At 30.0% G+C, this 13,605-nt stretch overlaps 1 long non-coding RNA gene across 1 annotated transcript; it reads right to left on the bottom strand.

Moving 5' to 3' along the window:
• On the bottom strand, positions 12,841-13,420 carry LOC107638044. Its single transcript, XR_001619707.2, has 2 exons — positions 13,291-13,420; positions 12,841-13,114 (listed from the first exon to the last, which is right to left on the bottom strand). It is a non-coding gene; the product is annotated as an uncharacterized LOC107638044 (long non-coding RNA).

Genomic DNA, 13,605 nt, shown 5'->3' with positions numbered 1-13,605 from the left:
TATTTAATTTACTATGTCTTCTTCTTATATTTTTCTGAGTATTATATTAATGTCAATGGAGTAGATTTCCCAAACTTGACATGGGGGTTGATTAAGAGGAGACACTTGAGTTGGAAGGCTTAAGTGTTGGTTAAATTGGAAATTATTGGCTAGTTCTGTATTTACTAACGCTAGACCTTCCCAAGGGAGAGGACTAGGATTTGCGAATAAGGATTAGCTCAAAATCACTTGACTTTCCTTTATAATATGTTATATATATATTATATATATGGCATGTCCCGTATCTTATAAAAATTTAAAATTTATATATCCTCGTGTCTCGTATCATGTCGTATCCCGTATCACATTTTATACACCCAGTTTTTTTTTAGAAAAATAAATCAATTTTGACCCTTTATTTACATAGATTTTTATTAATTAATAAGAAATTCTTCAAAGAAAGTTTTTCAGTTTTTTATATAAAAATAAAAGAAATATATTCTAATTAAATAATTTTTTTAAGTTATTTTAAACGTGAAAATAAATCAAATTGTAAAATTACCTTTTTAATGATCATAAACAAGCACAAGTGCATAACCTTAAAATGTGTTCCTTATGACATTTTCTGGCACTTTTCTTGGGCTTAAAAAAGATATTTTCATGTAGTATTTGCAAGAAATAATTAAATTTTTAAAGAAATGAATTTCCAATTTTATAAGTAAATAAACATAAATCAGTTTTTAATTATTTTTAACAATATAAAAAATCATTCTTCTTTTTAACAATAAAATAAATTGACAGACAAATAGTCTCATTTTCGTGCAACAAGATAAAAAAATTAAATCTTATTTATTAGATAACTAAAACATATATACCGATGCCAATGGAAAAAAATAAAGAGATCGATGAGAACATAAGTAAAGGCTTTCATTTTGAGCAGCCTTCACTCTTCAGGTTTGCCTTGTTAGGTACATGAAACAACTTATACAATATACATATCTATCCATATATATATGCCTTTGATGGCATATTTTATTTACTATAGTATACTAAAATTAATTACATTTTAACAGAATAAGAGGAGGGTACATTCTTGTTATGGTACCTAATTAATTTTATAATTATTCTATTAAAAAAAGTCAAATCACATAATTATCATTTCTAATAAAAAATAATTATCTAAGAAATTAATTAGTAGAATTTAATTTTAATACACAAATAATATAAAAAAAACTTACATATATATCTAATTACGTATCATCATTATATCAACAAAATAACTACTTTCAACGACCGCTATAAGAACAATTTTGAATACCATTAGATTTACTAGCAAATTTACGAAATAAATCCGACGGTAACATGCTTTCCCATCAGATTTAGTAGCAAAATAAATCTGATGGTAGAAATTTCACGGTAATTAATTACCATTGGATTTATTTTTTCATCGGTAATTAACGTCGGATTATGATTTCAAGACGTGAAAATCAAATGTTGCTAAACTTATCCGATGGAAAATTTGGTGCCACGCGCTATATATTTTGCTCTACGTTACCATCGAAAAAATTTGACGATAATCTTATTGTACATTTTTATTTTTAATTAAATTGGTTGATTTTACCCTCGGATAATTTTGACCTGTTGGAGATAAGTGTGTATGTCCAACAAAATACTATCGTGAATTATTATTATTATTATTATTATTATTATTATTATAAGAATAAACTTTTATAATTTATGATAGTGTCCTTAATTAAAATTAGAAACGAATAATTACGATAAGGATAGTAATAATGAGACATACGTTTTTTGAGTACTTTTAATTTAAATTGTTCTTAATCGTAGAATCACTAAAATTGGGACATTAGTAATTCGAGTAGATTATATATATATATATAGTCTTCATTGGATGAAGATTAATAGATCTCATTTATTAAATTATATATATAAATGGTATATATAAAGATATAACCATTGAACTGACTCACTCTAAGAATTCCTAATGGTTATAATTACCGTATATTTGTCAATAGGTTATTCTTATGATAAACATAATATTAGAATTTTCCTTTGACCTATGACTATCATAGTAATTGACAATGTATTTGTTATACTTTGATTCCGGACACCTAACACCCTACGGTGTTAGTTGAATGGACATTGGGTATGATTTAAATACTTGTAGAATTAATAATTAGTCAAAATGAAATCCATCAACTATGGTAATGAGTTTGAGCTCTACAATTATAATGAATGAAATAAACAATGCCTTGGCCAAGGGGTTTGAATGAATTAAGAAATGAGTTTCTTAAGTCATTCATAATTCATTATAATAATGGTAACAAGTTAGAGTTTGACAATAAAATTGTACTCTAAAAGTTAGCCAAGAGCTGAAAAGATGGAAGGAGTTGTATTTTTTTGTTCATCTTGGGTTCTTAGTAAAAATATTATTACTTCATATTATTGGGTCGTCAAGGAGCGTTGCTAGACGCCAACCTTGATTAGTAAATTTAGTATGACTAATTTACTACCGCTTAGTATTGAACCTATGAGGTCACACACTAACGAGTGTTCTAATCCTTGGTAAATAATCATTTAATTATTATTTTGATTAGATCAAATAAATAATTATATTAATTCAAATGGAATATTATTATATTCTTTGCTAGCACCATGAATATAATAATATGATAATTGAGAATATTAAATAATTAATTATTTATTCTATGATGAGTTTTAAATATGGATAAGATCCCAACTGATTCTGTTTCAAATTAAGTTGTAATTTGATTCACAAATCAGTCACCAATCTCATACTATATATATATATGTGTATATGATAAAAGAAAGAACACACAAGTTTTTCTTTTACCTCCACATACACAAATATTCCAATTCTTAGTGAAGAATTGCTGGTGCAAGAAGTTGCAAGAAATTTCTCAATTAAATACATTGGTCAAGAAGTTGACAACAAGGATCAGTCTCGGTGTGGATACACATAGTACCTTCATACTATCGAAAGAGAAAATTTTCATTCACTAGGGTACTCAGGTATTGGCATCTAACCCGTCTTATTTCAATAAAGTTTTAAGCACAAAATATATCAATAGGATTACTTTATTACTTTCGCTGTGTGTTATGAACACTTGTAATCCTACAGTGGTATCAGAGCCATGGCCCTTTTGTGTTTAAAATTTTATTTTAAAAATTTACAGAATTAATAGGATTAATTTAAGTTTTGTTATTATAGTAAATGTGATTCCTAATAATGGCATGGGATGCTATTATCAAAATTATAAATTTATATGGGATAAAATTATATGTATGTTAAGGAACATACTGTTATTATTATTTTTTATTTATTTATGAAATAAAACTGAAAGGAAAAAAAAAGATAAATAAATTTTATATTTTGTTTACGAGGAGTTACCTGACAACCAGGAGATTCGTACTCAAGGATAAAATTTATATATATGTATTTGATACATGGAATGAATTAATTTTTACTTGAACCTAAACAACCTAGGGGTATAAAATATAATTCAATTAAATAATAACCTGACAACCAGGTAATTATTTGGGATTAAAATTGTATGTGATACATTTAATCGTCTGTTTAAAAATGTATGAGTAATGACTTGACAACCAAGATACTCATTCATGATTTTAAATATTTTTTTAACACTTAATTTAAGAAATAAAGATTTCTTAATTTTCTATAATAATAATTATTGTAGAAAGTGTTATTTGTATGTATGAATACGTACTTATATTTGTTTTTTTCTTTTAGATTCATGAATAATATGTCTGCTCTATCACTGCGTGGCATGCTTGAAAATAACAAATTGGCTGGAGCCAATTATGTGATTGGTATCGCAATTTGAGAATTGTTCTCATGCATGAAAGGCTAATTGATATAATCGATAAGCCTGCTGTAATGGCTCTAGTTCCTAAAGAGGATGGAAGTATTGATAATGAGGCAACCAAGGTTTATGAGAAGTACTTGGAAAATTGTCTTACTGCCAAATGCATCATTCTGGCATCCATGGGTTCTGATCTTTAGAGGCAACATCAGGATATGGATCCACCAACTATTGTTGAACATCTTAAGAAGATGTATGGTGCATAAAGTAAGACGGCCCGATATCAATTGTCCAAAATTTTGTTTAGATCCACACTTGATGTGGACTCTCCTTTTTCACAATTCATTGTTAGCTTTAATATGATTAAAGTAAGCTATGATCTTCATGAAATGCTCAACATACTAATTGATTATGAGAATCAAATTGCATCTGAGAAAAGGAAAGGAGTTATTATGGTAGTTGGCAGCTCTTCTAAGAAGAAAGGAAAGTGGAAAGCAAAAGGAAATGGAAAGAATAATTTTAAAAGAGAACCCATGGCATCTAAGGGTGGTGTGACCAAACCCAAGGGCAAACAAGAAAAGGCTGACAAAAATAATGCTGAATGCTTTTATTGTAAACGCAAAGGTCATTGGAAAAGAAACTGCAAGGAGTACCTTGCTTCTTTGAAAACCAAAGAGGAAGGTAAGACATGCTTGAAAACAGTTTTCATGATTTCTTTAGCTACTATTAATTCTTCTATATGGGTATTAGATACCGGAAGTGCTCATAATATTTGTAATTCGTTGCAGGGACTACGAGTAAGTAGATGGCTGAAGAAGGGAGAAACTTACCTTCAAATCGGGAACAGAGCAAATGTTGCTGCTGTAGCTATAGGATCTATTTCTTTAGCAATGCCTACGGGCAAGACATTAATATTGGAGAATTGTCATTATGTTTCTAATTTTGTTACAAATGTTATTTCTGTTTCTATGTTGGACAAACGTGGTTTTTATTTTAATATTAAAAATGGCATTTGTTCTACTTATGGTGATGACTTATACGTAAATGGCTATCTCCAATATGGTATTTATATTCTTCCCGATTTAAATGGTAATTCTGTCATGTATGTTTCAACTCTCAAAAGAGAGAGGAATAATCAAGTAAATGAATCATATCTTTGGCATTGTAGACTTGGTCATATAGGAGAAAAAAGGATTTCTAAGTTATATAAAGAAGGTTACCTTAACAAATATGATTATGAATCATATGTAACTTGTGAATCCTATCTCAAAGGAAAAATGACCAAAACTCCATTTATGGGACATAGAGAAAGGGCTACAGAATTATTAGAACTAATACATATAGATGTTTGTGGACCAATGAAAATTCAAGCCAAAGGAGGATATTCCTATTTCATCACTTTCACTAATGATATGTCTAGATATGGCTTTGTGTATCTTATGAAACACAAATCTGAGTCATTTGAAATGTTCAAAATTTTTCGCAGTGAAGTTAAAATCAAACAGGTAAAAGCATTAAGGTGCTTAAATCTGATAGAGGAAGAGAATATCTAAATGATAATTTTCTTGAGTACTTAAAGAAAAATGGGATTCTTTCTCAATGGACACCTCCTGGTACTCCACAACACAATGGTGTTTCAGAGAGGAGGAATAGAACTTTATTAGATATGGTTCGATCCATGATGGATTTTACTGATCTTCCATTGAATTTATGGGGCTATGCTTTAGAAACAGCAGCATATTTGCTAAATAAAGTACCCACTAAAGCAGTTTCTTCAACACCATATGAGATATAGAAAGGACGAAAACCAAATCTCAAGCACATTAGAGTTTGGGGATGTCTAGCATATGTTAAGAAATTGCAAAGTAATAAACTTGTTGCTAGGTCTGATAAATGTAGATTCATTGGTTACCCTAAAGAAATAATGGGTTATTATTTCTATCACCCTTCTGATCACAAAGTATTTGTGGCAAGAGGTAGAACCTTTTTAGAAAAGGAATTTCTTTCTGAAGGAAGACAAGGTGAAGAAATAGAACTTGATGAAGTTCAAGAAACCAATAAAATAGTACAAGCTCAAGAATATGAAATTCAAGTTGAGCAACTAACTTTGGATGTACTCAAACTAACACCAAATTTATCATCTTCAAGAGTTGAGGATAACGAACCAATAGTAGTTCAAAGAGAGATTAATGAACCAATCCTTGAACTACCTTTGGAACCAGTTCAGCAACCTCCAAATTTGGTACAAGAACTACCTCTTCGACGGTCCACAAGAGAACATCGTCCACCACTAAGGTTAAACCTAATGGTGCAAAATGATGTGGAAAATGGGATCGATTATGATGATAATGATCCTAAGACTTATGAAGAGGCAATGCAAAGTTCCGAAAATCTAAAATGGCAGAGTGCCATGGAATCCGAAATAGAGTCTACGAGGATCAAAAATGTTTGGACTTTAGTTGATCCCTCAAAAGACATAAAACCTATTGGTTGCAAATGGGTTTACAAGAAAAAGATTGGAGCATATGATAAGGTAGAGACCTATAAAGCCCGTCTAGTTGCCAAGGAATACCGTCAAAAGGAGGGAATAGATTATGAAGAAACATTTTCTCCTGTGGCAATGCTCAAATCTATTCGGATTCTACTTGCTATAGCAGCATACTATGATTATGAAATATGACAAATGGATGTGAAAATAGCTCTTCTTAATGGTGAACTCAAAGAGGAAGTGTACATGACACAACCTGAAGGTTTCACACTTTAGTCTGATCATAGTAAAGTTTGTAAGCTGCAATGCGCCATTTATGGGCTAAAGCAAGCTTCTAGAAGTTGGAACATTTGCTTTAATAAGACAATCGAAAAGTTCGATTTTATCCAGTGTGAAGAGGATCCTTGCATATACAAAAAATTTAGTGGGAGTACAGTCATTTTCTTAGTACTCTATGTTGATGACATATTACTAATAGGAAATGATGTACCAGCATTGCAAAATACCAAAACTTGGCTATCTCAACAATTCTCCATGAAAGATTTGGGAGAAGCAGCCTATATTCTAGGAATAAAAATCTATAGAGATAGATCTAAAAGGTTGCTGGACTCTCACAATCTATGTACATTGATACCATATTGAAAAGGTATAACATGGAAAACTCCAAAAAGGGCTATTTACCAATAGGCACTGGAATTACTCTCAGTAGAAAGGATTGTCCTAAATCTTTTGAAGAGAGAGTACGCATGAGTAGAATACCATATGCTAGTGCAGTGGGAGCTATCATGTATACCATGACATGTACACGTCCTGATGTCGCATATGCGCTAGGAGTAGCCAATCGATATCAGGCAAATCCTGGTGAGGAACATTGGAAGGTGGTTAAATCCATTCTTAAATATTTAAGAAGAAGCAAAGACCAATTCCTCATCTATGGAGATTCTGAACTTATACCAAAAGGGTTCACTGACGCAAGTTTTGCCTCAGACAAAGATGATAGCAAATCTACTTCAGGTTATGTTTTCACCTTAAACGGTGGTGCAGTGAGTTGGAAAAGTTCTAAACAAGCTACTGTAGCTGATTCAACAACTGAAGCTGAGTACATAGCAACAAGTGAGGCTGCTAAAGAAGCTGTGTGGATGAAGAAGTTCATAAACGAGTTTGGTGTGGTGCCTTCAATTAAAGAACCACTTCTATTACTGTGTGACAATAATGGAGCCATTGCACAAGCAAAAGAGCCAAGATCACATAAAAAATCTAAGCATATCTTGAGAAGGTATCATTTGATAAGAGAGATCGTTGAACGTGGAGACGTTGAAATTCAAAAGGTTGCCAGGAAGGATAATGCAGCAGACCCATTCACTAAGGCACTTGGATCAAAAGAGTTTGATAAGCACATGTGGGAATTGGGATTGAAATATATGACTGATTGGCTCTAGTGCAAGTGGGAGATTTTGTTGAAAATACATCTATGCCCTAGATCCAATCTGTCATTGGCTCTAGTGCAAGTGAAAGATTGTTGGAGATAAGTGTGTAGTCCAACAAAATACTATCGTGAATTATTATTATTATTATTATTATTATTATTATTATTATTATTATTATTATTATTATTATTATTATTATTATTATTTCTTTTTATAAGAATAAACTTTTATAATTTATGATAGTGTCCTTAATTAAAATTAGAAACGAATAATTACGATAGGGATCGTAATAATGAGATATACGTTTTTTGAGTACTTTTAATTTAAATTGTTCTTAATCGTAGAATCACTAAAAATGGGACATTAGTGATTCGGATAGATTAATATATATATATAGTCTTCATTGGATGAAGTTAATAGATCTCATTTATTAAATTATATATATAAATGGTATATATAGAGATATAACCATTGAACTGACTCACTCTAAGAATTTCTAATGGTTATAGTTACCGTATATTTGTCAATAGAATATTCTTATGATGAACATAATATTAGAATTTTCCTTTGACCTGCGACTATCATAGTAATTGACAATGTATTTGTTATACTTTGATTTCGAACACCTAACACCCTACGGTGTTAGTTGAATGGATATTGGGTATGATTTAAATACTTATAGAATTAATGATTAGTCAAAATGGAATCCATCAACTATGGTAATGAGTTTGAGCTCTACGATTATAATGAATGAAATAAACAATGCCTTGGCCAAGGGGTTTGAATGAATTAAGAAATGAGTTTCTTAAGTCATTCATAATTCATTATAATAATGGTAACAAGTTAGAGTTTGACAATAAAACCGTACTCTAAAAGTTAGCCAAGAGCTGAAAAGATGGAAGGAGTTGTATTTTTTTGTTCATCTTGGGTTCTTAGTAAAAATATTAGTACTTCATACTATCGGGTCATCAAGGAGCATTGCTAGACGCCAACCTTGATTAGTAAATTTAGTATGACTAATTTACTACCCGCTTAGTATTGAACCTATGAGGTCACACACTAACGAGTGTTCTAATCCTTGGTAAATAATCATTTAATTATTATTTTTATTAGATCAAATAAATAATTATATTAATTCAAATGAAATATTATTATATTCTTTGCTAGCACCATGAATATAATAATATAATAATTGAGAATATTAAATAATTAATTATTTATTCTATGATGAGTTTTAAATATGGATAAGATCCCAACTGATTCTGTTTCAAAATAAGTTGTAATTTGATTCACAAATCAGTCACCAATCTCATACTATATATATGTGTATATGATAAAAGAAAGAACACACAAGTTTTTCTTTTACCTCCACATACACAAATATTACAATTCTTAGTGAAGAATTGCTGGTGCAAGAAGTTGCAAAAAATTTCTCAGTTAAATCCATTGGTTAAGGAGTTGACAACAAGGATCAGTCTCGGTGTGGATACACATAGTACCTTCATACTATCGAAGGAGAAAGTTTTCATTCACTAGGGTACTCAGGTATTGGCATCTAACCCGTCTTATTTCAATAAAGTTTTAAGCACAAAATAGATCAATAGGATTACTTTATTACTTCCGCTGCGTGTTATGAACACTTGTAATCCTACATGACCGATTGATTCCCTGCTCATCCACTTCTCTGTATTCCGTCCATATCCAATACCCATCCTTGAACTCATTACGATAGACCCAAAGTGTTATATCTAAAAGTCCTAACCATTTAATCAGCCGACACTTATACCACAAACACCTAGATACACCTTGAGACCTAAATGGTTCCATATTAAAGTTATACGCAACAAAATCGTCGACCCCCGCAAAGAACTCAGATTTTAACTTCCTTTCCCGTCCACCGTTATCCCTATCATACATTCATAGACGATGACTTGGAATTGTTTTGTCAAAAACACCATTGAATTCAACGAACAATACAACTTATTAAAATTTTTAAAAATTTGTTAGAATTTCTTCTATAATTAGAATTTTTCAACAAATCCAACATTTATTTTTTTTTTACAAACCAAACATGTTTTAAACAATTTAAATGAAAATTCGATAGAACTTCTCATTAATTTAGAGAAATCCACCAAATAAATTTATCACTTTTCATAGAGGAAACAATTGTAGGGATAATATATTAGAAGAAATAGCATTTAATGAAATATAAAATCCTAGCCTTTCTAGTGCGCAACCCCTTGTTCGGCATAAAACTCTATCGTAAAAAAAGTAAGTTCGGCATAAAACATAAACAACATAGCACGTTTACAGATAAAAAACCAACCTGAGTACTACACAAACAACCTACGATTAAAGTTGTACAACTTTAAAAAAAATTCTAAAATAAAAGTAAAATTAGTAAAATCTAAAAACTAATAATCAAAACTTAAAAATCTAACCTAAAAAATTAATAAAGGAAGTGAAATATAAAAATTAATAACCTTAAATGTGTATTTACTTTCATCAAAATTAAACATGAAAAATTTGTAGTTATTGATAAAAAAATTAAAAATTTATAATTTAGTAATCATCATTCTAATTACATATTTTCTAACACAAAACAAATTAAAATTACATAAATTAAGATTTAAGGTTTAACTACTCTAAATTTCTTAGTGAGTGAGTTACTCAGAGACAGTGATGGCACAAAAAACTTCTCTGGCGTGGTGGTGGCAGCATGTACGACACAGTGGCAGCGATAGTGACCAACTTGGATGGCTACATTTATGCATTTAGACTTTCATTTTAAAAATTACAAATATAAAATAGGATACAATATGAAGAGGGAGGAAGACAACCTACCCAGACAGAGGAAGAAGGTAGCTCCGACAAGCAGTGACGGTAGCGACAAAATTGGCGGTGGCACCACGACGTTCCACGCAGTGCAAGTTAGTGGTGACAGCGATCAGTCCTCGCGTGGTCTTTGGAGGTTGGTGGTGGTGGCCAGTGCTGACAAAAGGCCTGCAGGAGGTGGTTTAGCGGAATGGAGAGAGAGAGAGAGAGAGAGAGAGTTGTCTTCCGAAATGAAGTGGAAAGGACGTGTGATTCCAAATTTAGGGTCAATTTTACCGTTGAATTTTTTGGCGGATCAATCCAACGGTAACCCCATTATGCGTCACAAAAAGCAGCATTCCTTTAAGTGAGATTTACCAGCAGATAAATCCGCCGGTACAAAATGTGCCAAATTTCTCATTCTTCCCTCTAAATATTACCAATGCATTTACCGGTAGAAAATCGAATTTAACAGTAACATTTTTTCCAGTTGAATTTGTCGCCTAATCCGCCGGTGCTTCTAACGGTAAATTCGTCACTAATAGTCAACATTGAATTCAACGGTATTCAGCGTTTTTCTTGTAGTGAATCAACACGTGAATGATCATCTAATAGAATGGACATATAATTGAACGACAGTAAAAAATAGTTTACATTGTCATTATATCAAAGTTAAACTATTAATAAATATCATAATGAATTAATTATGATGAGAAAAAAATCCTTTAAAGTGAAGGAAATTGTAAAGGAATAAAGTAATGGATTAATTACAATTAAAATTATAATTTTTATTATGCGTGGACTTCATGATCTTGATTTAAGTGTGATTAGACGTGTTTGGTAGTAAAATAAAATTATGCAAAACAAAAAAAAATTTTAATCCTCAATTACTTGTAATATATTTATTAAGAAAAAAATTAAAAAAAATCTAATAATAATTTTAAACAAAGTCTTAAGAGCACTTGTTAGTGAAAAATTAGATTATAAATTGTGTATTTTTTTTTCAACAAACTAAATAATTAAAATATAAAAAAATGAATTTTTAATAAAATTTCCATTTTCCATTTTCCATTTTAAAAGTAAATATTAACCAAATTTCTTAGATATATTACCATGTAACATTTCTCATAATATTTCTCTTCTTTATTATTTTTCCCCCTACAATTATTCTCTTCCTTATAAATATGTTATGCCTTTTGTGTTATGTGTTATGATTTTGTTTTCTAGTTTTAATTTAACTTTAATTTATCTCGTTATAATTTTATAATTTTGATGAGTTGGTTGATAATTTGTTTCCTTGCTAGTTGTAATTTGGCAATTTAGCTTTAATTTTGTTCTTTTAGTTTGCTGGTTAGTTGGTGGTATTTGAAGAAACCGTTTTAGACGACGTGATTTTTGGAGGAGTTCAATATATCAAATAAGAGTGTTGTCTTAATTGTCTGAGCCTGATCATGATTAATAAATTGTTGAGTAAAGTATTAAATTGATTCTTATATTTGGGTCTAATTCTATTTTGGTTTTTAAAGTTTAAAATATTATATTTAAATTTAATATAATTTTATTTAGTTTTAATGTAATTCTACCATAAAATTAATGTTAAATAATTAACATCATTGTTCTACCAAATTTTAATATTTTTTTCTAAAATAAAAATACAAACTCAAAAGGTACCGCATCAGTAACGAATATATCACCGCGAACCACTGGTCTTAGTTTAATTCATTAATGGCAACTAAAACTATCATAAATAATTATTTTTCTTTAAAAATAATGAGTAAAGAAAAATAAGGCATAGTAGCCTCCTACGTTAGATGGAGTGGGCATGAAATTCAAAATCGTTGAAAACTTAGAATAGGAATGGAGGGAGTTAACCCGTTAGCCACCCTTTATTTCACACCAAAGACAAATTATTTTCTTTGGAAGAATAGTTAGTTCCTATAATATTCTTAAACTGTTTCTCATACCTCCACACCCTATCTATGAATTATGATCTCATCCTTATTAATGATGATCCAACAAATTTTAATAGTGAAAGTAAAAATAATAAAAATAATAATAATAGTAGAGTTATTTTTTTTTCTATCAGAATTGATTAGATCTATATAACACGGTATTTTTTTATTTTTTTATTTTTTTTACCAAAAATAAGAGACTCAAATCCGCAACCTCTTAATTGAGTGTAGAGAGACTATGTCATTTGAGCTATTGTTATTAAATAATATAAGTTTTTCACACATAATTTTTTTTAAATATTGAGACAAACACATTATGATAATAAAAGCATTATGTAAATTCACATATATATTTATTGGTTTAATGGGGCCCACACCTCTACATGTAGATCCATCCCTGCACTATCCTTTATTTAAATATTTAACATGGGAAATAACAGACACACTCTTCTATTGCATTGCAATGGCCAGATGCTCGCCCTCCATATACTCTCCTGCAGTCGCTGTTGCATGTGTTTTTTATACAGCCTCCTTCATTCTGTATTTGTTTACACTTTTTTGCCTCTGATACTTTCAACAAACTTTCATTCTCTATGCATTTACACATCAACCATATAAAACCATTTGTTACTTTGATGTAAAAATTAAACTATGCTTAAAGAATATGCATGTTTGATTTGTGTTTTTTATTTTTTGTTTTTAAAATTTTGTAAAAAAAGAAATAGAAAGTAAAAATACAAAAATAAGATTAGATAACTAAAACATACCGATGCCAACGGAGAAAATAAAGAGAACGATGAGAACATAAGTAAAGGCTTTCATCTTAATTCTTATTAGCCTGAGCAGCCTTCACTCTTCAGGTTTGCCTTGTTATGTACGTGAAACAACTTATACATGTCTACCCATATATATATATGCCTTTGATGGCATGGAAGAATGCTACAGTGCGTTATTAAAATAAAATAAATAAAGAAATTGAGTGGAAGGCTAAACGATCACAAAAAAATAATAAATTTTAATAACTTTTTAATATTTTTTTATTTACTATAATATACTAAAATTTAATTACAGTTTACTAGAAT

This window comes from Arachis ipaensis, chromosome B04, assembly GCF_000816755.2.
Source record: "Arachis ipaensis cultivar K30076 chromosome B04, Araip1.1, whole genome shotgun sequence".
Lineage (NCBI taxonomy): Eukaryota > Viridiplantae > Streptophyta > Magnoliopsida > Fabales > Fabaceae > Arachis > Arachis ipaensis.
Note: the sequence above shows the minus strand (reverse complement) of the source record. Positions and strands in the feature narration are given on the sequence as shown.